This window comes from Stegodyphus dumicola, chromosome 9 (assembly GCF_044657685.1).
Source record: "Stegodyphus dumicola isolate Sdum_Otavi_A_Nest chromosome 9, ASM4465768v1".
Taxonomy (NCBI): Eukaryota; Metazoa; Arthropoda; class Arachnida; order Araneae; family Eresidae; genus Stegodyphus; species Stegodyphus dumicola.
In genome coordinates this window covers 165,742,910-165,769,641 of record NC_140776.1, presented here as the reverse complement: position 1 = coordinate 165,769,641, position 26,732 = coordinate 165,742,910, and positions in this window count along the sequence as shown.

The following is a 26,732-nucleotide window of genomic DNA, read 5'->3' as shown; positions in this document are numbered from 1 at the left end:
GAACTGAATTAATTAAATGAGAAATACTCAATCGTCTGTGAAAAATTGTTTCTTTTTTGTTTCACTTGCTTAATTTCTTTTATACATAGTTCTAGCTTTATTATAGTATTTGAATAGAACATGTGGCAACGATTAGATAATTCTTTAAATGATATACCTTTTGTGCATTCTGAGTTTTAATATGAATGAAATATAATACTGTTAAATAAACCTAGCGCCAGGGTGTCGCTATGGTAAACAAAGTGAATTTTAAAGAATGCATTTATTCTATTGTGGTATATGCGCTGTCGGTGAAGTAGGTTTAATTCAATCTAATAAGTTTAAATAAAATGCAAGACAAAATGCGTATAATTTAATATTCCGTACAAGGAAGTCATGTGGTGTACACATCAGATTTTTTCAATAACGGACAGCAAATGATTTTCGAATGTACCCAAAACAACTTGGTACTCTTCTTTATAAATGTCTCTAAGGAAATATACATTGTTACTAACTAGACCCTTTTATAAAGCCTGTATGTTATTTTTATTATCAAAAGAGGCACTTCAAAATACGAAAGAAAGCAAAGGGCAAATAGGAAATAACTCTTCTTCTAGTTATAAAGGAAATGTATTTTTACATTTGTATTCTGTTATCAAAAATAAAATGACAACAAAGTGACGACAAGCTAGGTTCTTTCCAAACGCGAAAGATTGACGCAGGTTATGAAGAAAGTGACCTCAACGTTTTAGTAACACTCATCCATTACGAAAAGTGACATAAATGAAACATGAGGAGAAAAGCAAAACGGTAACTTGTTACCAAATGTTAAAAATCTTGTCTGTAGAAGTGGTAAAGGTGATAGATTACTTGAGAGTCTAAAGCTTAAACCCACATTAAAGACCCCTTTTAGAAACCTAAAGTATGAAAGGAACAGTAAGAGGTACTTTCTAATGCTCTGCGTAATGATTAAAAAAAAAAAGAAAAAGATTTTTGATTATGTTCAGGTAATCTGCATGCACTAACTTAAGATAGACAAAAGTTAGTTAATTTTAATTTGCACATATATTTGCAAATTTTTCAATTTCTCAAAAACAAGTAACAAAGATTTCTACAATGTACAATGACATATGTAAAATTGTACATGACATATGTACAATGATATATGTAAATTTCCTACAATGTACAATGACATATGTAAAAGTTTTCTACAATGTACAATGACATATGTACAATAACATATGACTTATGTACAATAACATATGACTTATGTACAATAACATATGACTTATGTACAATAACATATGACTTATGTACAATGACATATTTACAATGATATATGTAAAAAAAAATTTTAAAATGTACATTCTACAATGTACAATGACATATGTAAAAACTTACAGTCGTTAGTTTCAGCACGTTAGTGAAATTAAAATTTAGATTAAATAATTCTAATTCAAAAGCAAAAGAAATACTACAAATACTCTTTCTTTATCATGAAGGTAAAAATGTGGAGATCATCTGATTTTTCGGAGCAGGAAACATGAAAATAGCTGTACTCTCTACGTAACTTTATCAGGAATTTTCCAAATACTAGTTGGGCATGTTAATTAAATCATGAAGGCACGCACGTTTGAATGTAATACCTCCTTACAACCACAAAGAACTTACTTTAACCCCTTCGCGCCGACTGTCACGTATACGTGCCAGCAACGAACGCACTTACCTACCGGCCGACACGCAGGCGTGCCAGAGGATTGTTCCATTCTCTACCGACTGTCACGTATTTGTGCCAGTACTTTGGAACGTTTTTCAAACTATAATTTCTGCCACAAGATGGCACTGTATGTCCATATGGTTTCAGATACATGTAAATTAGACCTTCTACTCGAAATGAGAGAAGCATGACTCACATACACGTGTTTTTGATTATATAAACAAACGGGGAAATAAATGTTTCCGAATGGCGTGATTTATGACGTCTCTTTAAATCGCACTTTATTCGCACGTGTTAGTTTAGTTGTTTACTGTAAGTAGAGAAGTTTTATTTGCTCTAAAGCATTGGGTATTTGGTTTGCAGTTCAGTTTTTAGAAAATAATTAGATCTTGTTAGACTTGAATTCTTTGTTTTTACCGTTGCAATGTCGAAGCGTCGAAAATGTTTAACAGAGCATGAAATAGCAGAAATGATGCAAAATATTTCAGATATTGATTCTGAAATTCTGATATTCTGGTATCGATTCTGAAAGATTAACTGAAAGACATTTTCCAAAACTTTGTTCAGAAGAGACTGATAAGAAAATGAGACGACGATGCTTCGTTTGTTCACATTCCCGGAAAAATCCTCCAAAACGGCAAATGAGTTATTACGAGTGCAAGGAATGTAACGTAGGACTGGGTGTAGATCCCTGTTTTCAAATTTTTCATACGAAAAGAGAATTTTAAGTAATATATTTAGTTTTCAGATGTATAATGTTAAAATTCATAAAATGGTGAGTAATTAAAATAAAATGTGTAAAATATGCATTTAAACAAGAAATAAGGTGATTAAAGTATATATATAAAAATATTTATAAAGCATAAGCCGTTTAAATACTCTATAGAGTATTATTAAACGATGCGTTGATACTTCGGAAATTTCATGGATTTAGGCTTAGTAGCAAAAAAGCCCCCGGCCCTGGAGAGACGCTCGCGTAAGACACTGCCGGCCTCAGCGATAAGCGCGCGTTTTCGCTACCCGGCTCGAAGGGGTTTTAAACTTGTCTCGTTCTTTTACAGAAACACAGTTGCAAAACCTAATTATATAAATTAATGAAAACATACCTTAAACTGACAAATATAATTTTGAAAAAAAAGCATAATTCATGTGTTTTATCATGAATGATGTGACGATAAAACACGAAGATGTGGAGCACTAAGTCAAAAATTTTTAATAAGTCTGAAAATAATATATTATACAAAAAATAAACTGATAAGGCAATATTTTAATGTATAACTGAATGGTATTTATTTTAAGAAAGATTTTTCCTCAAGTTTTTCTCCATTTTCTTTACTCTAATTTCTTTCAAATGCCTTTCATATATAGTTAGTTCTTTTATCAGCCTCTCTTTTTTTCCAGTAGAAACACAAAAAAGGTAATATAGAAATATTACGCCATTGACTCATTGCAACAAACTTATGAGTTAATTAATTTGCTTTATAAAAAGCAAATTAACGAATAGAAACGATATACTTCGAAATAAATATATTTGATATGTGACATTATGAAAACACGTTTTCGCTAAATTTTTCTCTGCTTATATTTCTTAATACTATAAGATATTTCTCCCGCCTTCTTGGCATGCCTTCGTGGTGTGGTGGTCTGCACGCTGAGCGCGTAATAATTGAGAGGTCCGTGGTTCGATTCTCGGAGAAGGCGTTGCATATTTTTCATCTTGCCTGCTTCCAAAAAAATACCTAATGTGTCTACAATATTACTTTGTCTAATTACTGATTTTTATTTATTAACTAATCTGTACTTACTAATTTGTTTCTATGTATAATTTATATAAGGAATTCTTAAAGGTATTAGAAAAGAGTTGAATTTATCTCTACCTCTTTGGAAAAAAGCTTCATTAAGAACAGTTTGATGTGCAATGGGATGTCAGTTTGAAGTGCAAACTGAAAGTAATGTTCATTAGTACATTTTAGGGATCTACTAAAAGCTTCATTTGACAGTGTAAATTTCAACTTAGAACTGAATCCCTTGTGACCAGTACTTTCTGTGACAGTGGGCGTACAAGTCCTCGCTGCATCAAAGGTAGAGACAAAAAAAATGAGGTTTGTGTAAAACCAGCTACAGAATGATCAAGCATTTCGCCATTTTTATGTCAACGCTGGTCGCTCAACCACATTCAGTATTCTTTCAAATTAAAATCAGATATTTTATTTCTGTTTGTATTATGACATTTATTATGACATAGGGAAATTTCATTTAGAAGCAATGTAGCACTAGGACTTCCAGTAAATCTGTGAAGAAAGAAACACTGCTGTTTTCGGTTTCGGATGACTTCGATGGCACCTATTATACTACTCAGATCACAGTCTGAAGTGAAAACATTTCTGTGCAGTCACATTTTCAACAAACAAGTTCCAGTGATTGTGAGCTAGAGACCCAGGTTTAGTTTGGGCTGAGATAGTACGAACCCCGTTCAACATCTGTGTGAACACAGAAATGTAGTTTTCGTTAGAGAAATCCATTTTCTTGTTTAGTTAGCTAGTTATTTAGTTTTTCATGGTATTCTTTTTGCCTAAAAATTGCTCCGGGTAGCACGAGTTGTAGCTAAAGAAATGGCTGATGAAAGCTGGTCATGAAATGAAAATGAAGCTGGTCATAAATGTAAGAAATGTCTGATGAAAACTGGTCATATGTTCATAATGAATTAAATTGGTAAGAAGGCACAAGTGCAGTAAATCATGCCATAGTAACTCGATAGTGCCTTTTCCGATACTTTGAATCTTTAGATGCCTGCACTGGAAGAAGATACTGAGAAAGACAACTTACAAAACTCTCTCTTTTGATCTGAAATGCAAAATATAAAAACAGGAATGCTAATTATTCATTCTTTTTGAGCTTAGGGTGTTAAAGAAATACTTTTTTGAATATTGTTATCTATCATTTAAAAACTGTGCCAAATTGCTTTTTAGGGTTCCTCACTTTGTAAATGCTATGTTACCGTTGACGTGAAGAATCCTATAGAATAGTTAGCGAATAATCGCTTGAGTTCGTGTGCAGGAAACAACAAATACGAAGGGTTAACTATCCCTTTATTATTTCAACTATGATTTAACAAACTCCGTCTTGGAGAAATACAGTAAAGCCGCCACTTGGTCTTGAACTTAAGAGACTAAGAATTAAACTCAAACTAATCTAAACTAATGTAAACTAAACTTGGGCTTGAACTTAAGAGACTAAGAATTAAACTCAAACTAATCTAAACTCAAACTAATCTAAACTAAACTTGGGCTTGAACTTAAGAGACTAAGAATTAAACTCAAACTAATCTAAACTCAAACTAATCTAAACTAAACTTGGGCTTGAACTTAAGAGACTAAGAATTAAACTCAAACTAATCTAAACTAATGTAAACTAAACTTGGGCTTGAACTTAAGAGACTAAGAATTAAACTCAAACTAATCTAAACTAATCTAAACTCAAACTAATCTAAACTAAACTTGGGCTTGAACTTAAGAGACTAAGAATTAAACTCAATCTAAACTAAAGAGATATAGTCGAAGCTATCAAGATTCTAACAGAGTTGGCCCCTTAACGTTTAATATTCAGCGAAGCTATTAAGGACCTAAAGAACGGCCGGGCGGAATAATAGCTTAAGAGAGAGTAGTTTAAAAAGGCGGACGCGTGCTATCTAGAAATCTGGTAGCTCTCTCTCCCAGACCTTGGATCTTGGATCATATCTTTACTGCTGGCTTTAGCTACTAGGAGCTCTTACCAGTATATTATCATTATACCATAGGCCATAAAGTTAAAAATTTAAGAGGTGTATTTAAAAATACACCGCGCCCGAAGGCGAGATCAATAAATGAGAGAAATCATAAAATAAGTTTTGCTAAATTGCATATCACGGCATATCATGGGTGATTATATCAATAGCGGCGTAATGAAAGTCTAAGCTTCTGGGTGAGTCTAGAAGAGCAGAAACACGTGATCAGCGTCCGGCATTAACTCTGCCAGACCGAAGAACTTCACGGTTTAAATACCGCTGCTCCTCATTAAGTATTCAGACGTGATTCTAAAACTACGTTTTGGCCGGAAGTCGCAAGTTGAAATTAAAGATTTGATAGAAAAGAAGTTTAAATCAAAACTAAACCTGTTAATAAAATTAAAATAACCTTACAGCTTAAATAAAAATAAGGTTAACCAGCATCACATAGTGTCTGATTCATTTTCATTTTGATATTTCTTAAATATGTGTTTATCCCGAAATAGGTACGACACAAGAAAACATATTTCTGCCAAGATGGTGGGAAAACATTTCTAGCAATACATTTTAATAAACGAGTGCATCATGTGGATTCTGAGGATCTATGTGCAGGTATTATGTGGATGCTTATGCTATATTACTGCTTTTTATTTTAGCTACTGATTTTAATACTTCATGTTTTAGTTTTTAGCTTATTTAAATGTTCAACATAAGGTTTACGAAAATTAAAAATTGCAAAAATGTAATACTTAGAAAAAGGTACATGGTTACGATAGCAAAAGAAACTCAAAACCCATTTCAGTAAAACATTTGGGGCACATTTACATCAAAAACTTAAAATTCACCTACCTAATAGATTATGTAAAAGATATTTCATTTATAATTAAATAATTCAGAATATATTCTCTAATCAGCAGTCCGATAAATTAATTGAACTAAAATTTCTAACATTCCGTCAGATTCCTTTTACCGGTAAATTGTACTAAGATGCCCAGCTTTTAAGATTTGTTTTCATAGGAGACTTCTCGTCATAACCGTTTTATACTTTACTTCGCTCCTTCGCTGCCAGCCTTCGTCTGGCTTTTAAATGTACCGGAAAAATGGCTGAAGGAAACACAAACGTTAAATTTAAAAACTGCGTAGAATTTTACTCTGCAGAACAACTTCATAAAAAAAGTTATTACGAATAACAAAATTACTATGAAATAAGCAATATCCCTTAATACAAATATTAATTATCCTAATAAAAAAATTAACCAACTTTCCATTGAAGAAAAAAAAAATCATGCAAGACTTTTCAATATCTTACAAATAGTGAAGTAAGCAAAAAATAACATGAAAGAAACTCAAAAAGCAAAAACTTCCGCGCAGAATTTTACTCTGCAGAACAACTTTATCAAAAAAAATCAATAAAAATGCATTATATATATAAAAAAATTACAATGAAATATGCCAATCTCTTAAAAAAAATGACATAAGAAATACGATGAAGAATTGTTGCCAAACCCATATTTCTAAAAGAATGAAACTATTCAAAATGATGCGATTTCATCAAAAACCTATCAACAACAATAAGACAGGAAAATTGTTGCCAAAATCACATTTTTAAAGATCTGAGATGTGAGAAGTGTACTCGGAAGCTTCATTTAATTTTTTTTTTTTTAAATACAAAATATTATCATTTTGCCAAAATTCCTTTTGTGAAAGCAGTCGCAAGGATGAAAGATTAACGTGTTCAAAAATCAAAGAAAAATGAACTGTACATTTTTAAAAATAAATTTTTTTTGAAAAAATCCCGTTGAAAAGGTGTTAAGCTCACTTTTTTAAATGAATTCGTTGTAATCGATTTATTGAAACGTGAAATTTATTTTAAGTTCGTAAAATAGCTAAGTGCCTACGTTTCATAACGATGTGAAAATGGAATGTATAGAGTAAAATCTCACTTTCCTATAACCCGTTATGTCTCGAAATGACGCGATTTCGTCACAAAACATAAAATTAAAAAAATCCTACTTCGAATTTCGAAAAAATCGCTTCGAGGTGCACTTGCTCTTGTCTAGATGCATCTATGTACCAAATATCGTAGCCGTGGGTCTATTAGCTTACGCGCAGCGCGAACGAAAGACACACAGACAGACTCTTTCTTTTATTATATGTAAAGATTCCGAACAAAATGTTGAAAAATTAAGAAGAAAAATATTCAAAGATTTAATGTTCATAGCATTTACAGGCGGCATGCATAAAGCTACAAAAGTTAAGTATATGTAATGTGAATATTTTAAGATCTTTTAAATCTGAAACATGAAAATCTCATTAAATGTGGAATGTAACAAGGTAAATCTATGTGGTAATCTAACTAAACTAGGTAATGTGGTAATCTAGCAGAGGTGAAAAATGAGTAACGCCTTCACCAGGAATCGAACCACGGACCTCTGGAATATGCGCCCAGCGTGCAGACCACTACACTACGAAGGCGGGAGAAATACCTTATAACTATTTAATATTCATTATACTATTATTACAATGAATAAAAAATCCGTGTTCCTCTGGATTTATTTTTTAAAGTACATGATATTTAGGTAATAACACGCCGAATAAGGATTATTGGAGAAGTAAAACAACCAGAATCAGCGTAATATTTGTAAATTTTGCAAGACTAGATTCGGTGGTTTAACTGCAGAGCCATCTTCCTCAGCTGCCAGGGCCCACCAGCGGCCGAGCGGTAAAGTCGCTGAACACTGGTAGTTCGGTCCGAGGTTCGAATTCCGCGAACGGGCTGGCTGCATGGGTGTTCTCGTGGTTTTCCCCATGTGTAACGTGTATACGAGCCAGTTTCCCTTAGAAAGTCCTCCACGAAGGCATTCCTCCCCTTAGGCAGATAGCCCTCGAGGCTTTGACGTAATTAAATAACCTAACCTAACCATCCTCAGCTGCCAATTTGCAGCTGCGGGAAATTTGAAAGATTGAAATCACAATATAGTCGAGACTGAAGATAACTCAGTTCCTAGGATTGATCAAACTGTAATCTCCTAACAGCTCATCCAAATTTTGACGTACAGATGAATTCTCTGAAGCATATCCACAATAATTTAAAGTTTCCTGATTCAAGTATATGTCGACAGTGAAAATAGCTTATAAAAAGTCCAGTTTTAGGCTGCATGATAGATTTTCCTGTGTAAATCACTGTTACGCGCATATTTCGATATGATTGAAAGAACAGTAAGCCTCAAAGTTTGCTTCATCCGTTTTTACTTATAAAACGAATAAAACAGATTTACATATTCTGGCTATTTAAGGATCGTCTCTATAGCATAAAATGAAGCAAAACCTCTTTCTTCCATTAGATACAGTGTACTATTTAAAATACGGAAGTGTGTAAAAGAAATCTCTGTAATACACACATAAACGCTAAGCGATTAGAATACCAAATTGTATAAGTAATTGCAGTTACCATTCAAAACCTATTTCTGTTGAATTGATTCTGCAAGATGAAAGATAGTTAAAGTTCATCCGCTTACGTATTGCAGCATTAAGTTCATTTTAGCATGCAAATCTATTTAATTTATTGATTTGCATACAATATCTATCACAAGCCCTTCATGGCACTTATGCTGCTGAATGATTCAAATTAACACTGGACGTGTCACAGACAACAAGCACCAAGAGAGTCTCCAGAATACGAAATGCGGCAGAGAGTGAAATTAATCGCTTTCTTGGCAAGAACAATAAAATAAATACAACTCGGAGCCACACTTCTTGATTCACGAGACCCCTGCGGCTGGATGTTTGATTCATTGCCAGTTAAGATCTGACGACGACAAAACAAGAGTTTTAGATTCGGAGATAAAGTGGTTGAATCTTCCAGGGCAATCTGTAGTTTCCGATTCAAGTGGTACGGTTGCAGTCAAATCGAATGAGAGAGAAGAATAGATTTTACGTTTCGGAATTTAATTGTTTCAAACAATTGCCGAATACGGATTTGCGACATTGCGATCAATTTGGAAGAGATAATATCTTTAAATAAAATTACTCAGCAATTGCCGTTGAAAAGAAAATGACTGCTGTTCCATCTAGAGATGAAGAAATAGCCATTTACGTTATTGTTTCAACAGCGCTGGACGCTCTGTTAAGTATCCATTCGTGCACCCGCTACGGAAGTCAAACGCAAGCATTATCTAATACTCCAGACTTCCTCAACTCATTGGTATATCTTTGCTTATTGTAAAGATACTTTCATTTTATACCAAGATACAATACATTACTCTAGAGCTTAAAAGAGCTTTTTATATCATGTATTAATTACTAGTGTATTGATTTCGTTGGTATACATAGCGCATTAAATATAAGAAATGTTATTAAATGCAAAACTGGAATGTAGTTGAATAAAAATATGACAATTAATTTTAATAATGAATAAATTATTAAACTTTAAATGTCATAATTTAAAGCAGTTAGTTGAAGTAATTTCAAAATAATATACCATTAGATTAATTACAAAAACTTCTTATTACCCCAAAAGAGGAATGTCCGAATGGAATATTAGTCTGAAATGAGATTTTTCATCGTCCGCTGCAAACGGATGCGTCACTTTTTTATTGCCACCAAATATTATCGCCCTGTATTAACTTTAAAGAAATCAAATTCTAGAGACATTATGTTTTTTGTGGAAGCAGGAGTCATGAAAAATGAGCAACGCCTTCGCCGGGAATCGAACCGCGGTCCTCTGGAATACGCGCCCAGCATACAGACTACTACACCACGAAGGCACGCTAAGAAGGAGGGAGAAATACCTTATATACCCCCCTTTTAAAGGGCGAATGAGGTTTAGGGGACCCAATCGCCAAATCCTGGGTGTGGAGAAAGATCATCCACCACCTTTTAGTTCGGGCGCCACTGTAGAAACATTAGGATTTTTTGGAAGCATGAAAAGATGAAAAATGAGCAACGCCTTCGCCGGGAATCGAACCACTGACCTCTGGAATAGGCGCACAGCATGCAGACCACTCCACCACGAAGGCACACTAAGAAGGCGAGAGAAATGCCTTATAAAATAAGGAAGAATCTGAATGTATGCATGCATGTTCCTAGTGCTGTGGGAAAACGACGGAACCTAGAACCATCAAATTTGGAATAACGTAGTCGTCACCCAACACTGGGCACCTGGAAGAGCTCAAATTTGGAAACAGGCTCAGAGATTGGTCATTTATATAATTAGCTCTGTTATGTACAAGCCTATTTATTATACTATATCTATACGCAAACGCAGTAGAACTAAAAACATATTATAGGACTATAATATAGACTATACAGAATTAAAGTTATCTGATTTGCATAGTGCAACATTACATGTTAACATACTGCGTAGTACAACATAACTGCGGTATGATTTTCACAGTACAGCATAACTGCGTGACGTAAATGATAGTATAAAAATATATATTGCTTATCTATTATGTTTATAACGTAACAGTTATCTTATAATCGTTTTATATAATAAATATTGTGAATTCTATAAGCCCTTTGTTACGAGATTCAGCTTTCTAATCTCCTTTCGTGGTCCACCGAAAAAAATGATACAGTCAAAAGTCGTTAATTCGGACACCCATTATCCGGAATGATCTATAATCCGGACCTCAAAGCTAAAAACTTTCTGCGCATGCGCCACATGCGCACAGGCGTTTTACGCTTGCGCGTAAGACCTTGACTACTGCGCATATGCGTGTTAGCAAGTGCAGAATACGTTTTCGCCTGCGCGTTTAATGTATAACGGACGGTGTAAGCTAAAATTATCTAATTATCTATTTCAGTTAATGTTAATGATTGCATTGTTCCTTAATCTTCGAACTGGATCCGGCTTATTACTTTTTTCAGACTGTAAGAGCAATTTTATAAAAGTAAACTTGAACTTTCGATTATGTCAAATAGAATTTCCGATGCTGGAACTTCCAAAGGATCTACAAAACGAAAGTATGTTTCGATGTCCAACAAACAAAAAGTGGTATTGCTGTAAAAAATGGATAAAGACATGAAGAATGTGACAGAGAGGTTAGTGAAAACGAAAAAATTTCGATTGACAAGTTAGTCGGTATTCTTGGCACAGCAATTAACGGGACTTGAACAGCGGAATTTTGTAACTGAACAAGAAATTATGTCTGTTTATAGAATTAAAGAGAAAGTATGATCACATAAAACAAAGCAACTTAAACAACTTACATTGAAAGAAATGTTTAATAAATTAAACAAATAAATATTAAGCATTTTTTTTTTTTTTTGGTAAATTTTGATACCCTTTAGATTATAATTGTTCTTTATTTCATAAATTACGGTTTCATATTTTTAATTTTAGAATTTCTGCATGCCATATTACGAGATTTAAACTGATGATCTATAATCCGGAAAAATCGATAATCCGGAATCGCCGAAGTCCCGACAAGTCCGGATTAACGACTTTTGACTGTAAATCTTTTTCGATGGACCACGAAAGGAGATTTTTCACTTTTCTTCCAAAACAGGACTGTCATATGTACTATAGTAGAAAACAACTATTTAAGTGCAGCTTGGCTGCCAAACATTTTATGTTGTTATTAAGGAACGTTTGAAAATGCGAGGAGATTTCCTATGTATTTAGTACAGCAGTTATTGTTATATATTATTTAGGAAAAGATGAAAGAGCTGCAATAATTGAGGTTAATTGCGAAGTTATTTATACAGTTGTTATATATGATCCTAAAGTTATCTTTGTCAGGACTTGTGTTTCTCTTGATTTGCTTTGGAAACATGAATGATCCTGAATAGGAACAGGGAGCTTACTCAAGCTATGTTCAAGAAGGTGTGAAGTAGACAACACAAGCAGGAAGGGTATACGAAACCCTTTATTTTCAATCTTTTACAGGCACTTCTGAACTTCGGAATACAGAGACCAACCGCTTGTGGTTTGAACGTAAGAATATAAAAACTACTAACTAAAACTCTAACTAAAAGCTAACTTTGAATTAGTATACAAATGCCTAGCACTAAGACTGGCCTTTATTTAAAAAAGGTACGTATGTAGTACGCCGAGCTGCTTAAACTGCAATACGTTTGCAAATATCAAGAGGGCTAAACCTCTGGCCTTAAAGGCAACCAGCAACCGAGTGAAAAACTCGTAAAATTACAGTGGCAAGCGGCTTGCTTCTTAAAAGTCCTTATCTCTCTAAGTACTTGCGCGTTAGCAAGACAATTTGCATAAACAAGTTAAAGCATTTAGTTCTGGCCGGAAGTAGAAAATAAGAAGTGATTGTACAGTTTTAAAATAAAATAAACGTTAGTAAAACTTAGGATCCTTACATCCTAATATCCTATATATCCTAATATCCTAAACTTATCCTAATATTAAACTTAATGTACAGTTATTATATATGATCCTAAACTTAAATAAATCCGTGGAATGGGCATATTTTATTTATGAACTTTCTTGTTAAGCTTGTATACCAGTCTCTTATAGCAAATTTTTTGTTGCCCATTTTCATGCCTTTTAAAAATGATATGTCACAGCGTTCTCCGAAACAGGCTAGTATATATCAATAACCTCTTTTAGTATTACATTTCTTCATATAAATATGATCTTTTGATTGATAAGGACAATTGAGATTCTAGAAAATGTAAAACATGCAAAGAAAAAAATCTATGTAAGTGAATAAAAGTGACTTAATATGTACCTGCCGCATGCCACCTAGTGGCACGTGTGTGACAGATTTTCCATCCCTGCCCTTACATTGCAAAAAAATGAGGAAGAAAGCATAAACTGCTTTGGAGCCTCTAACTCCATAACATGCGACCATGTACAGAGGCTGTTCACACATTTTTTAGACGATGTATATTGTATTCACAAAATTAAATTACATAAAATTCTTGCGTTTTAAATGTTCTCCTTGACATCCCTTATTCTGAACTATCTTTCGACACCGCAATTTCCAGGATAATAATGCCTTTTGAAGTGGCAGAAGAGGTGTTCTATCCCATTCCTCCCGAACAGCTTTCCAGAGCCCTGTTAAGGTTTTGGGACAACGTTTGGATAATGCAGTTTTTTAAAGGCCGAAAGCACAAAACTCCATAGGTGACACATCGGGAGATTTAGTAGGGATATCAGTGAAGGGTATGGCCTTGATACCAAGTTTTTGTTCCATTTCGTTTAGGAAATTTACAATGGATGTTGATGTGTGACTGCTAGCTTTGTCCTGATGGAGTCTCACAGATGGATGGCACTGTGGGTAAAGCGATGGTATTTCATTCAGAAAAATTGGCGATAAAATATATTCCTGATAGTATCTGGAGTTAATACTGACATTTTTTTGCACTCTCTTTATTTTTAACTTGCCATTATAAGAAAAGCCAGCAACAATCATGAATCCCTTAGAAAAACTTTCTTTCGATTCTTTGAACCATGTACTTAAATTCTTTTCTCCCTTTTTATGGTAATAAATGGCTCTTTTTTTGTTACAATCATTTAAATACACCCATGCTTCATTTATTGTGACAATTGTTTTCCATTTTTCTTTGGATAAGCGTTTCTCATATAGAATTCTGCAGCGTGTCCTGCGTTGAGCGATATGCTTTGGAAGAAGACAATGCACATTGCGTTTTTCCGCTTTCTTAAGATTTAAATCAACGTTTATCATTTTGTTTACAGTGGACACCGAGAATTTTAATGATTTTCAACTGTCCTTTGACTAGGGGGATGTTCTTTTAACATTAAACAACGTGGCCTTTGCAATAGTCGAAGACGTCCGTTTTTCTTGAATACTTGTTTGGAATTTTTGTCCCACTTGACTCTCCAATTGACTTTTATTCCTTTCTTGTTGATGATATTACCTATCGACGCTTTAGATATCAGAAAACCATGACTCTCACATCGTTTACGAATAACGGATTATGCATACTTCTCTTCGGAAAGAGCGTAAATGTAGCTTCGAATCACTGCTTTGTTAAATTCGCCATTTTAAATAAAAACAAAACTTTCAAGCTACAGACGATAATTTTGACTTTTAAAAACATAGTACAATGCAATTACTTCTATTGCAGCAAACGAATTTTTATTACTATATTACCTATCGACGCTTTAGATATCACAAAACCATGACTCTCACATCGTTTACGAATAACGGATTGTGCATACTTCTCTTCGGAAGAGTGTAAATGTAGCCTTCGAATAACTGCTTTGTTAAATTCGCCATTTTAAATAAAAACAGAACTTTCAAGCTACAGACGATAATTTGACTTTTAAAAACAAGTAAAATTGCAATTACTTCTATTGCAGCAAACGAATTTTTATTACTGCTTACCAAAATCGTCTAAAAAATGTACGAACAGCCTCTGTATTCATTGCTGAAAATTACAGTTTTTCGGTACGTTAACACGTTATATCCCCTTTTAAGCGTGTTGTTTTAATTTTGAAATATGTAATTAAAACCCCGTAAAGTGAGTGATAAATTGATATTTAGGATATTCCGCAAACTTTGATAAATTTATTAACTTTACGGTATATCACGAAATCTTAATAAGACTTCTCATAGATCTACTATTTCTACGAACTCATGGTTCTATAAGCATTGCAATACTTTAACAATTTGAAAACGACCAAAAATGTAGACAATTTTATTGAGATTACAATAATATTATTTACACACAATGCAAATTGTTTATGGGTTGCTTAAGCAAACAATAAGCAAAACGCAAGTTGCAAAGTATCATTATTATTTGTTTGCGCAAGGATGAAAACAATAGCTTCGTTTTTCTTTTAACTATCAAATGTCATTCGTGTGTTTTAGCATGATCAATTAACCTTTAACTAATGACTAATTGGTTGAAGGTTAATTTATTCATTCTAAACAAGCGAGAGTCATCTTAACCAAAGAAAACAATTTCCTTTTCTTACATTTTTATTTAATTAAATCGAAAGCACACTTTTTAAATCTCAACATAAGTTTATTAGACAGACGAGAATATAGCTTTATTTCAGTTGTTTTTGTATCCATTTTAATGGAAAATTAACCAATGTATTTATACATTGGTAGAGGAAATACCCAGGTAATCGAATTTGAAATCTCTGCTCCAATCACATCAAAAGCAGGAATGTCATTTTAAAACGAAAATGGTCGGTGTGTGAAGATTACCAGGTTACTAGGTTTTTCTGATGCAGAAAATATGAAAAATAAAAATAAAAACGCATTGTTTACAAAATTTTAAAGTTACTGGAAAAAAAAAAAGCCCTTCGCTCTCTTTTGAAACAAGTAAGACAAAAGGTGTAACAAATGGACTTTTTTCACCTTTTTTTTAAGAATATGATACAATATAAAACAGAAAAGGAAGCACTCTCCCTCCCTCTTAGCGTGCCTTCGTGGTGTGGTGGTCTACACGCTGGGTGCGTATTCTAGATGTCCGTGTCGATTAAGGAATTACTCATTTGTCAAGTCTCCTGCTTCCAAAATACCTAATGTCTCTAACATTATATTAATTAATTTATTTACATTATATTAATTTTCTTCTGGACTTTTCGACAATTTGACCTAACAGAATTAATGATTAACCAGTGTGTGATTATTCACTCTGGAAAAATTATTCTTCATTTGATTGTTAACGTATAACTGAAACTAAAAGATGAAAATTAAAAACAAAACAAAATTGTTTAAGTGTTTATAAGATAAGCTTTTATTTAAAACTCCTAAATCCTTAATGAAATAAAAGGAAGAAAATAATTTATCATATCATTTAATAAGAACAAGAGACTTAATAATTCTCTTTCTAAAATTCACAGTCCTACGAGCGGCCGAGCGGCCGAGCGGTAAAATCTCTGAACACTGGTAGTTCTGACCTGGGTTCGATTCCAGACGAATGGGCTGGCTGCATGGGCGTTTTCGTGGTTATTCCAGTATGTAACATGTATACGAGCCAGTTTCCTTTAGAAAGTCTTCCACAAAGGCATCTCTCCCATTAGGCAGGTAACACTAGTGTTGTTTGCCATAATCAACTAAACCAAACCAAAATTCACATACAGATTTACCTTGAAGTGCCATTACATTACGCCGGCGCTGGCAGTTTTGAGGTCTAAAGGTGGTCGTGCATATTATTAACAGGGTAGTCATAATGTAATGGCTCTTAATAATGTAATGGTGTATATTAGAAATAGAAAAAATGTTGAAACCTAAATAACGAAACCTAATACTCGAATTACATTGTCAAAAGTATAAGACAGTGACTTCAAACTGTCGCGTGCGTCCACCCAAACGGTTTTATACGGATGGTGGTTACATTTCAGTTATGTACTGGTTATAAATATGGCGCTTATACGTATTTAAGACATAGAGATATGGACTGAACTTATGCGCACAGCTGCCGTTAAAAATTACAGACAGAGTGGAATAGGTTGTGGCTTTGTTACTGTATACTTTGCTAAGCTGCGTGACTGGGGTGAGATGGAAACCTTGTCATGCCTGTACAATCAGTAAGTTCAATTGCCCAGCCAACAGTAGATGGTGCTTTAGTATTAGTATTCTGGCGTTTCAAGTATTATTTGAGGTGGTACTTAAGTTGTTTACTTTTCTTGAGTCATTCATTTGTTGGCTGATTGATTACACAGCTGCACAATTGATATTGCTTAAACAAACTGGCCTATAAACCCTATTTAGTTGTGCTTTTTATTATACCTTTCTTATACTGATGTTTGAAATTATGAATGACTTTTGAATTGTTGCTTTTGAACAAATTAAAAATATAGCAGAAAGAAATTTCTTGTTGGTGGCAACCTTCGTTTCAGATAGGAAATAAATATAAATTTGAATTTTTCTTTGCACTGTTACAATGAGTATTGCTTACGTGTTTCTTAATAAATACTTAGCAAATAAAAATTAAAATTTAGTTTAAGGGAAAAGGTGAACTTTAAAATAGCTAAAAAGCAACCAAAATATTGAATTTGATTTTTTACTCTGGTCATATTCCATATACGCAACTGCAAGGTATGCAAAAAAAACGAATTCAAATATTCTAATTTTTAAAAGAAGTTACGAGCATTTAAAATGTATAACCAATGTAAACTTTGCCCTTTAAATTTTGGAGAAAATGTAAAAAAAAAAAATGTATTTCAACAGTTGTAAGGATCTTAAGCTGTGGCTTTTTGCCAAGCGAGAGAGAGGAAGCAGTTAGTCGAAGCAGGCCGCTTACCTTAGAAGTTTTACTCAGTTGCTGGTTGCCTTCCAGGCCAGAGGTTTAATCCTCTTGATAACTTTAAACGTATTGTAGTATTAACAGCTCTCTGTACTACATACGGCTTCCTGTTAATATAAGGCCAATCTTCCACGTTTATTATTTCAAAGTTAAAGTAGCGTTTAGTTATATTTTTATATTCTTGCGTTTAGACCACAAGTAGTGAGTCTTTGTATTCCGAAGTACGGAAGTTATTGCAAATAGAGAAAAATAAAGGGTTTTGTATACCCTTCTTGTGTATCCTGTCTACTTCCCACAATTATTGAACATAGCTTTAGTAAGCTCTCTGTTCCGAGTCAGGTCCTTGCATGTTCCCGAACAAGGAAAGACGGAACATTGAACCTGATACAGTCATAATTTATATATTTGCTAAAAAGAAGTGTTTATTTCTAAAAAAATCTGATGTGTACACCACATGACTTCCTTGTACGGAATATTAAATTATACGCATTTTTTCTTGCATTTTATTTAAACTTATTAGATTGAATTAAACCTACTTCGCCGACAGCACATAAACCACAATAGAATAAATGCATTCTTTAAAATTCACTTTGTTTACCATAGCGACACTCTGGCGATAGGTTTACTTAACAGTATTATATTTCATTCATATTATAACTCAGAACGCACAAAATGTATATCATTTAAAGAATTATCTAATCGTTTCACATGTTCTATTCAAATACTATAATAAAGCTAGAACGATGTATAAAAGAAATTAAGCAAATGAAACAAAAAAGAAACAGTTTTTCACAGACGATTGAGTATTTCTCATTTAATTAATTAAGTTCTTACTTACTTGAGAAGGCAAAAATACATAAAAACGCAAAATACCTATGTTAAAAATTACGAAGTAAATCTCAAACGCTTATTTCCTCGAAAAAATTCCAGAAAGAATTAAGCATGATTTAATTGGCAATAATAAATGAATGCGTTATCTTTGTTGTTGCGAAGCTAAGTTTCTCTAGATTGGCAACAAATCCACTAGTATCCTGTTTCAAATGTAAACATCAAAGGCCGCCATTAAAAACAGGCTTAGAGGCAATTAAACAACTGTAAAATTGCTGATAATTCTAAAAATATTGCACACAGATTTACTAAAGGCATAAAATCTTTAACCGGAAGATCAATATAATTCAATCACTTTAAAGAAAAAAATGCACAATTTACAAACATATAAGAGTAAAGAAACTGAGATCACTGAGCCGGGTAATAGAATGGATATATATACGAGGTGCACATCTACATGTTATAGAAGTCCTATATACAAAATTTCAACGTTCTGATGCTACTCGTTTTTGAGTTATGCGAGATACGTACGTACGTACAGACGCCACGAAAAATTCTCTTCAGAATTAATTTTAAAGCAGTTTTATAATTTTTTTGCAGGAAAAGAGTATTTTATTCTGTCCTTGCGTACAGATATCACGCAAAAACATCGTTAAATTGCATTCGATAGCGGTCAAAATGGATATTTTCGTTGAAATATGCTGCCTGAAACGTTTCGCGATTACAATACTTCCTCTTTACTTCGTACAAGGAAGTAAAAAAAGGCTAGAAATGTCAAGATTGACAACTTTTAATGAATTTAACTTTAGTTATGTAAATGCCATACACGTAGAGCATGTGGAAACTCGTTTTCCCTATTCTTCAAAAAAGCGTGATCAACGTCGCTTGAAACAAAGCAAAAAGAGAAGTTTAACTGCTTGAAAAAAAAAACAGAAATAGTAAAAAATATTGTAAAGCATTAAAAGATAATGTAAATGTGGCAAATGAAGGTAAAACATATGAAGTGAGTGAATTTTGAAAGTTCCATTGGATATGATGCATAAATTGTTACTTCCTATAACTTTGAATCACATACCAATTTAAGGGTTCTAGGAAAAAAGCCCACAGGAAAAAAGCCCACAGGAATAATGCTCACAGAATAATGCTCACAGGTATAAATGCTCACAGGAAAAAAGCCCACACAGAAATATACCCACAAAGAAAAAAGCTCACATGGGAAAATGCTCACTTAGAAATAGGCTCACACGGAAAAAAGCTCACATAGAAATATGTTCACATGGAAATAAACCCACTGATAAATAATTCACGTAGAAATATCCATACATTAATGAACCAATAATTAATAGATTTGAACATAGTACACCTATAATTTTCTAAAGAAAATTTATTTAAATTACCAAAACATATATGATATATATTTCAAAAACTGTATAACTTATGTATAGATTCAATTGTTATATAAGATTGCTATTAATTATGGGCCGTTTTGAATTAAGAAAAGAAGAGGAGGAAGGAAGCAAAAATGAAAGAGAATATACAGTGAAAATATTATTAGAATTTTAATTGTTAAAAAAATAAAATAATAATAAGTATAACTTGCACATTTTATAATATAAACATTTAGCAGAATAATCAAATAGAAATTATTATTGTATTTAAATTACGTAAAATAGTTAATTTTATCATCGATTTTATGATAGTTTCTTACATGATTGGCGATTACCAAATGTAAGATTTCGTATTTTCCTTTTTTTTACTTCAGTATATCCTGTATTTACATTACCTAATAACAAGCGTTGACAGGCTAAATCTTTATTCAGTTCGTCAAATAAAAACCACATACTGGGATAGCTATAATTAAATGATGAATTGAATACGCTATGAAATTCTTCGCAACAATTTGTGATTTTAGGAGATTTTTTTGAAGGCTGCTTCATGATGTTCAATTGAGAGGCATCATCAAAGTGCCTAAAAATGTTAATTCTAGTATTTCTAAAATTTTAAATTTCAGCAGAAATTTTACAAATTTTTGGCTCTAAGCTTAAATAACTGCGTTCAAACATCAATTTGCATAGATACACATCAAAAGTATGCAAAAATAGAGTAAAAAAGCAAAAATTAATTATTAAAAATTGATTATTAATTATTACAGGGGAAAATGTTGTGTAGGGGCAGTGGTATAAACATATTACAGTACCTGCAAAATTTTACTACAGTTTTTCATGCTTTTATTTACCGCTCCTGAGAAAGTTAATGTGAGTATTTATTCATGTGAACATATTTCATGTGAGCTTTTTTCTATGTCAGCATATTTCTATGTGAGCATTTTTCCATGTGAGTTTTTTTCTATGTGGGCATATTTCCTCGTGGGCATTTTTCCTGTGAGCTTTTATACCAGTGAGCATTATTCTGTGAGCATTTTTCCTGTGGGCATTTTTCCGGTTACCCAATTTAAGATATATTTATATTTCTCATATTTAATATTATGAAATTAAAAATAGTTAAATCATACGAAAATGTTATCTAGTGCTTACAATTTCATATTTAAAGTTAATTTTCTGTTTCTCATGACCACGTATTAAAGGTAAGTTTGAAAAAATACTTTAAATTCGGTTTTCATAAAAAAAATTTGGGGGCAGTTCCTATGTCTTGAAAATGCTCCATTCGACTCACTTTTAATTCAAAATGAATGATATTTGGAAGAAACTATCTTGTCATATGTTACAATAGAATTGTGTATGCATTTTTGGATATGAGGTTATTAAAAAGTTTAAACTTGTGATAATGTTTAAAAAAAGGTAATATTTTTCCGAAAACTGGGTTTAAGTTCCCAAAATTCCTTTTTTAAAAATTTTTGATTCATCATATTCAATAACGAATACACAAAATCTTTTGTTCAGTCTTTATAGCTAACTAAAAGGAAAAATTAGGAAAAAATATTGAAAATTAGAGCGCAAGGAACATTTTTAACCTTTATTTAAAATAATAAATTATTTGTTTTAAAATTTCTTAATTTAAAAAAAAATTGGAATTTTTAACATATATTTTATAAAGTGATGTTATAATGTGTATATGTGTAAAATTTCTTGTTGGAAACACAAACTAATTTTTAAAGTCCACCGTCCCTTAAAAAATTTATTAAAAAATTATTTTGTTTAAGAAAATTTTTAATTTTGTTTAAAAGAAGGAAAAATAAAGGGAAAAAAAGAGAAATTCAGGCTTTTCAGCTTTTTTTGATGTTTGCATTTAGCCTGCGTACGTGAGACCATTTGTTTCAGATATAATCTCTTAACAGATATTTTTTTCTCCAAACTTTTATTATTCGTATTACAAAAATGTAGAGAAATTTTATAAAGAAAATTATTTAATCTTTTATTTCAATTAAATTGCATAATGAGTTACTTTCTCCTTTTATTTCAAAAAGCATATTATGAGATTACATGCTGTTCCTTAAAAATATTATTTTTTGCTTTCCAATCTAATTGATTTAAATTAAAATGCACTTAATATATATAATTAATCCAAAGAAGCTTAGTCCTTGAGGGACTGTTGTTTTTAATTTTGCGATTTTGCATCGAATCACTCTGTCCGTTTCACTTTTCAAACTGTTGCCACCAAAAATTATCGCCCTGTATTATATTTGAAGAAACTAAATAATGAAGAATCTGCATAAATGTATGTATGTTTCTTGCATTGTAATAAAACAACGGTACATGGAGCCATTCAATTTTGAATAGCGTACGTTTCCACCCGAATATGGGCATCTGGAAGCCCAAATTTGGAATTTGTTTTATTATCGATTTGGTATTTTGTAAAACTTTAACGAATTTTTGATTAACAAACTCAAAGATTTCAAAGTGAGCAATGGCAACGTTGTACAGAAAAAAACATTTTTATCACCAAAGCGCCAGATTGTGTATCGTCAATTCTAAAGATATGCTCAAATTAAAATTGTTTTGCGATATTGATGTTTTGAATATTTTTTGTAAATTGAGTTTTATTAACATGAATTGGAGCTTGTGAGGTAGAGTTACCTTATAGAGAGTTAGGAGTTATATTTAGATTTATCTATTTTTTTTTTGTATGTAGTTTTTTGATTAAATTATAATTTTCAAGATGTAGTAACAAGTTTCAAGATGTAGTCTTGAACAGAATTTTGTGGTTTAAGTAAGAACATGATATTTAATAAATAAAGATAACACACAAAATGTTAAAAAAAATGCCCTTTTGAACATAATTTAAAATCTGAAACCTTTCAGATAGTTTTTTAATTTGTATAAATTTTGATTATTTTTATAAAATTACAACGCATATTTTATTTTTCATTTTTTAAACATACAGAAGAAATATAACGTTCCCATATTATTCTAAATGCATCCCATAAAACCCATCCCATCTCTAACATCCCATAAAATATTTCGTCGTTTCAGCTGGGACATCTCTAATAATAATCTCTACCGATAAACCACAGTAAATTTCAAAAGAGTTCTTTTGGAAGATCGTTAAAATCTGAAAACCCTTTCAGATTAATTTTTTTCTCTTCCATTTTACTTCTGTTTAAATACTCTTTTCAAGTATCAAAATCCCAAAAATATCTCAAGCTGTTTACGAGTCGAAACACTTAACTATTAATGAATTTCAAATTAGAAATATATAACTGCAAATGATTTCATTAATGCGTTCCTATAAGATTATGTTTTTACTATTACCAGTTTTTTTACTTCCTTGTACGAAGTAAAAAGGAAGTATTGTAATCGGGAAAAGTTTCAGGCAGCATATTTCAACGAAAATATTCACTTTGACCGCTTTCGAATGCAATTTAACGATGTTTTTGCGTCATATCTGTACGTAAGAAGAGAATAAAAGACTCTTTTCCTCTAAAAAAATTATAAAACTGCTTTAAAATGAATTCTGAAGAGAATTTTTCGTGGCGTCTGTACAAACGTATGTACGTACGTACGTACGTATCTCGCATAACTCAAAAACGAGTAGCATCAGAACGTTGAAATTTTGTATATAGGACTGCTATAACATGTAGATGTGCACCTCGTATTTTGGTTGCAATCGGCAGCGCGAGGCATATATAAATATATTCATATATATATCCACTCTGTTACCCGGCTCAGCGAACTCAGTTTCTTTACTCTTATATGTTTGTAAATTGTACATTTTTTGCTTTAGAAATGATTGAATTATGTTGTTCTTATTTTCCGGTTAAGGTTTTTATGCCTTTAGTAAATCTGTATACAATATTTTTAGAATTATCAACAATTTTAAAGTTGTTTAAGTGCTGCTGGGCCTAATAATTTTTTTGATGGCGGCCATTGCTTGTTTACATTTGAAACAACAGAGTAGTGGATTTGTTGCCAATCTAGAGAAACGTAGCTTCGCAACAACAAAGATAACGCCTTCATTTATTATTGCGAATTAAATCATGTTTAACCTGTCTGGAATTTTTTCGAGGAAATAAGTGTTTAAGCTTTACTTAATTTTTTTTAATTTAAATTTTAATAATTCGTAATTTAATCTTTAATAATTAGTAATTTTTAATACAGATATTTTCAGTTTTTACGTATTTTTGCCTTGTCGCCAAGTAAGAACTGAGTTAATTGAATGAGAAATACTCAATCGTTTGTGAAAATCTGTTTCTTTTTTGTTTTGTTTGCTTAATTTCTTTTACACATCGTTCTATATTTCTTACAGTATTTGAACAGAACATGTGTGCAAAGATTAGATAATTCTTGAAATGATATAAATTTTGTGCATTCTGAGTTATAATAGGAACGAAATATAATACTGTTAAGTGAACCTAGCGCCAGAATGTCGCTATGGAAAACAAACAGAGTGAATTTTAAAGAATGCATTTATTCTATTGTGGTTTATGCGTTGTCGGCGAAGTAGATTTAATTCAATCCAGTAAGTTTAAATGAAATGCAAGAAAAAATGCGTATAATTTAATATTCCGTACAAGGAAGTCATGTGGTGTACACATCAGATTTTTTACATTTGTATTCAAGCAATCTTTCCGTATTTAAACTTTCATCAAATGAAGCATCAATTCAAAAAGCCGAAACAAAAGCATTCAAAACAGAGAGGAAAGCTTTTTGAAAGGGAGATCATGAGAAAGGCGGTAAACTAATCGCTCTGTCATATTTTTAGAAGGTAATAAGTAGCGTCGAACAAGCTTTTCCGTACCATCTTCAGTAATGACAGCCCGAGGGGAAATGAAGGTGAAAGTTTTCTCGTCTAACAGGAAGTTCAAATAAGTCTTTGTTGCCCTGGAAGTTGAAGAAAAAATTTGAGCTTTACTGACACAGCAATGCTCTCAAATAAAGTGATGATAAAAATCGAAATATTGAATAAGATGTCTGGAGATTTTTGTTCTCAGCTCTTCAGTTGCCAATAACAAACAGGTAGCTAAAATGTTTTCATTGCATTATGGTGTCATATCTTAGCGGAGACGATTACAGAAAGAATTGAGCTGTCACTAATAAAACCATCAATTTTTTTTAAATGTTTAACAATAGTAGTATACAATGTTCAATAGTAGCATTGTTGAGGTGTTTTATGTTAAAGAGTTCTGTTTTTTTTTTTTTTTTTTTTTTTTTTTTTTTTTTTTTTTTTCGGCTATAAAAACTTGATATGAGTTTTTCTTTGTTTTTCTTCCATTTTCCTGATAAAGAAACGTTAACATTTTACCTTTTATTTATTGCTAGACATTACTTCAATCTTTGAACGATAAGACTTTGCAAAAGTTTTAATACTTTACTCCCACATCCTTTACTTTGAGTCTGACATTTAGAAAGGCTGTAATGGCATTAAGTTTATTTCGGGACAAGAAACGTAAGCAATGCCCTCATTGGCTTTCAAACTCTGTACTTCCCGATTGCCAGCAGGACGTGCTTTCGATTACACCACGGTGCACGCAGTTAGTAAGAAGAAAATTCCTTACATTCTCACCCACTTGAAGGGCGACTGTGGAGGAGGGAGCCATTCTCCAAAGCTAGATGGTGATGAATTATCCTCAATCATATTTAGTTCGGGCGCCAGTTTTAAAGTTAATAGATTTATTTCGGAGCAGGAAAAATTCATCAAATACCTTTATCAGGATTCGAACTCTGGAATTCCCAACGTCTAAGTGGACGTGTTTCAAGTTTAAGGAAGGTGACAATTCCGTATATGAAATCATATTAAAACTTCACCGCTGTTATTGATTTAATTTTTAAATAATCACCCTCTACAAGCATGTCCAGAAAATTAAGTCCGAAAGAATAAGATATGTATTTTAATCATGTAGTCGTATGTATTCAGAAAGGTATTCAGTATAGAAAAAAAACTTCATTTTTCATACACTGTAGAGACATTTGGTTAATTGGAAAAGCCGGAGAGATGTAAAATGAGCAACCGCTTTCGCCGGGAATCGAACCACGGGCCTCTGGAATACCAGCCCAGCGTTCAGAACCACTACACCACGAAGGCACGCTAGGAAGGTGGGAGAAATACCTTATAACATGTGTATCGGAGATTATAAAAAATGAAGTTTCTGTACATAATAATACCAATTGAAAAGATTGCGTTTGTGCTAACATTCTTTTGAAGTAATTTCAGTCAAAATACTTGCCGTTTTTGCGACAGACCAGATGAGTACATACGATTATTTTTCATCCCGTTTCCTGAAAAAGCCGTAACGCTTGGGGGGGTTAACATTACTAATTAGACATTTCATACAAATGTCTAAAATGTTTTGTAACAAAATATCAATACATAGGCAATTATATTCAACATAGTATTTATATACCGCCTTGCAATTCTTCTATCCATCATTTATTCATTAATTAATGGATTTATAATGTGCATTTTAAACTATTTTAAACTGTATCATGTCATATGTACATCTATTTTAACCTATGAATTTAAACATCTATGTATTTAAATTATTCTAAACTGTATCATATGTACATTTATTTTTAACTGCCATAATATTTTCAATGTAATTTACTGAAAACATATCAGTCTATACCTATGTATTCATCATTATTGTAATCTGCTGTAAACTACTGTCTTTTTATCATCTTATAATGCATTTTTATCATACTATTTTTATCAAACCATAATCTCTCTACAACTATATGTTTGACTTCTCTTCAGGAGTTTACCCTCGTGCTGTATCATGTATTAAGTATAATCATATATCACTTATTAGAAGTCTTAAGCAATAGCATGTATGACTTGGTATTTACATTGTAT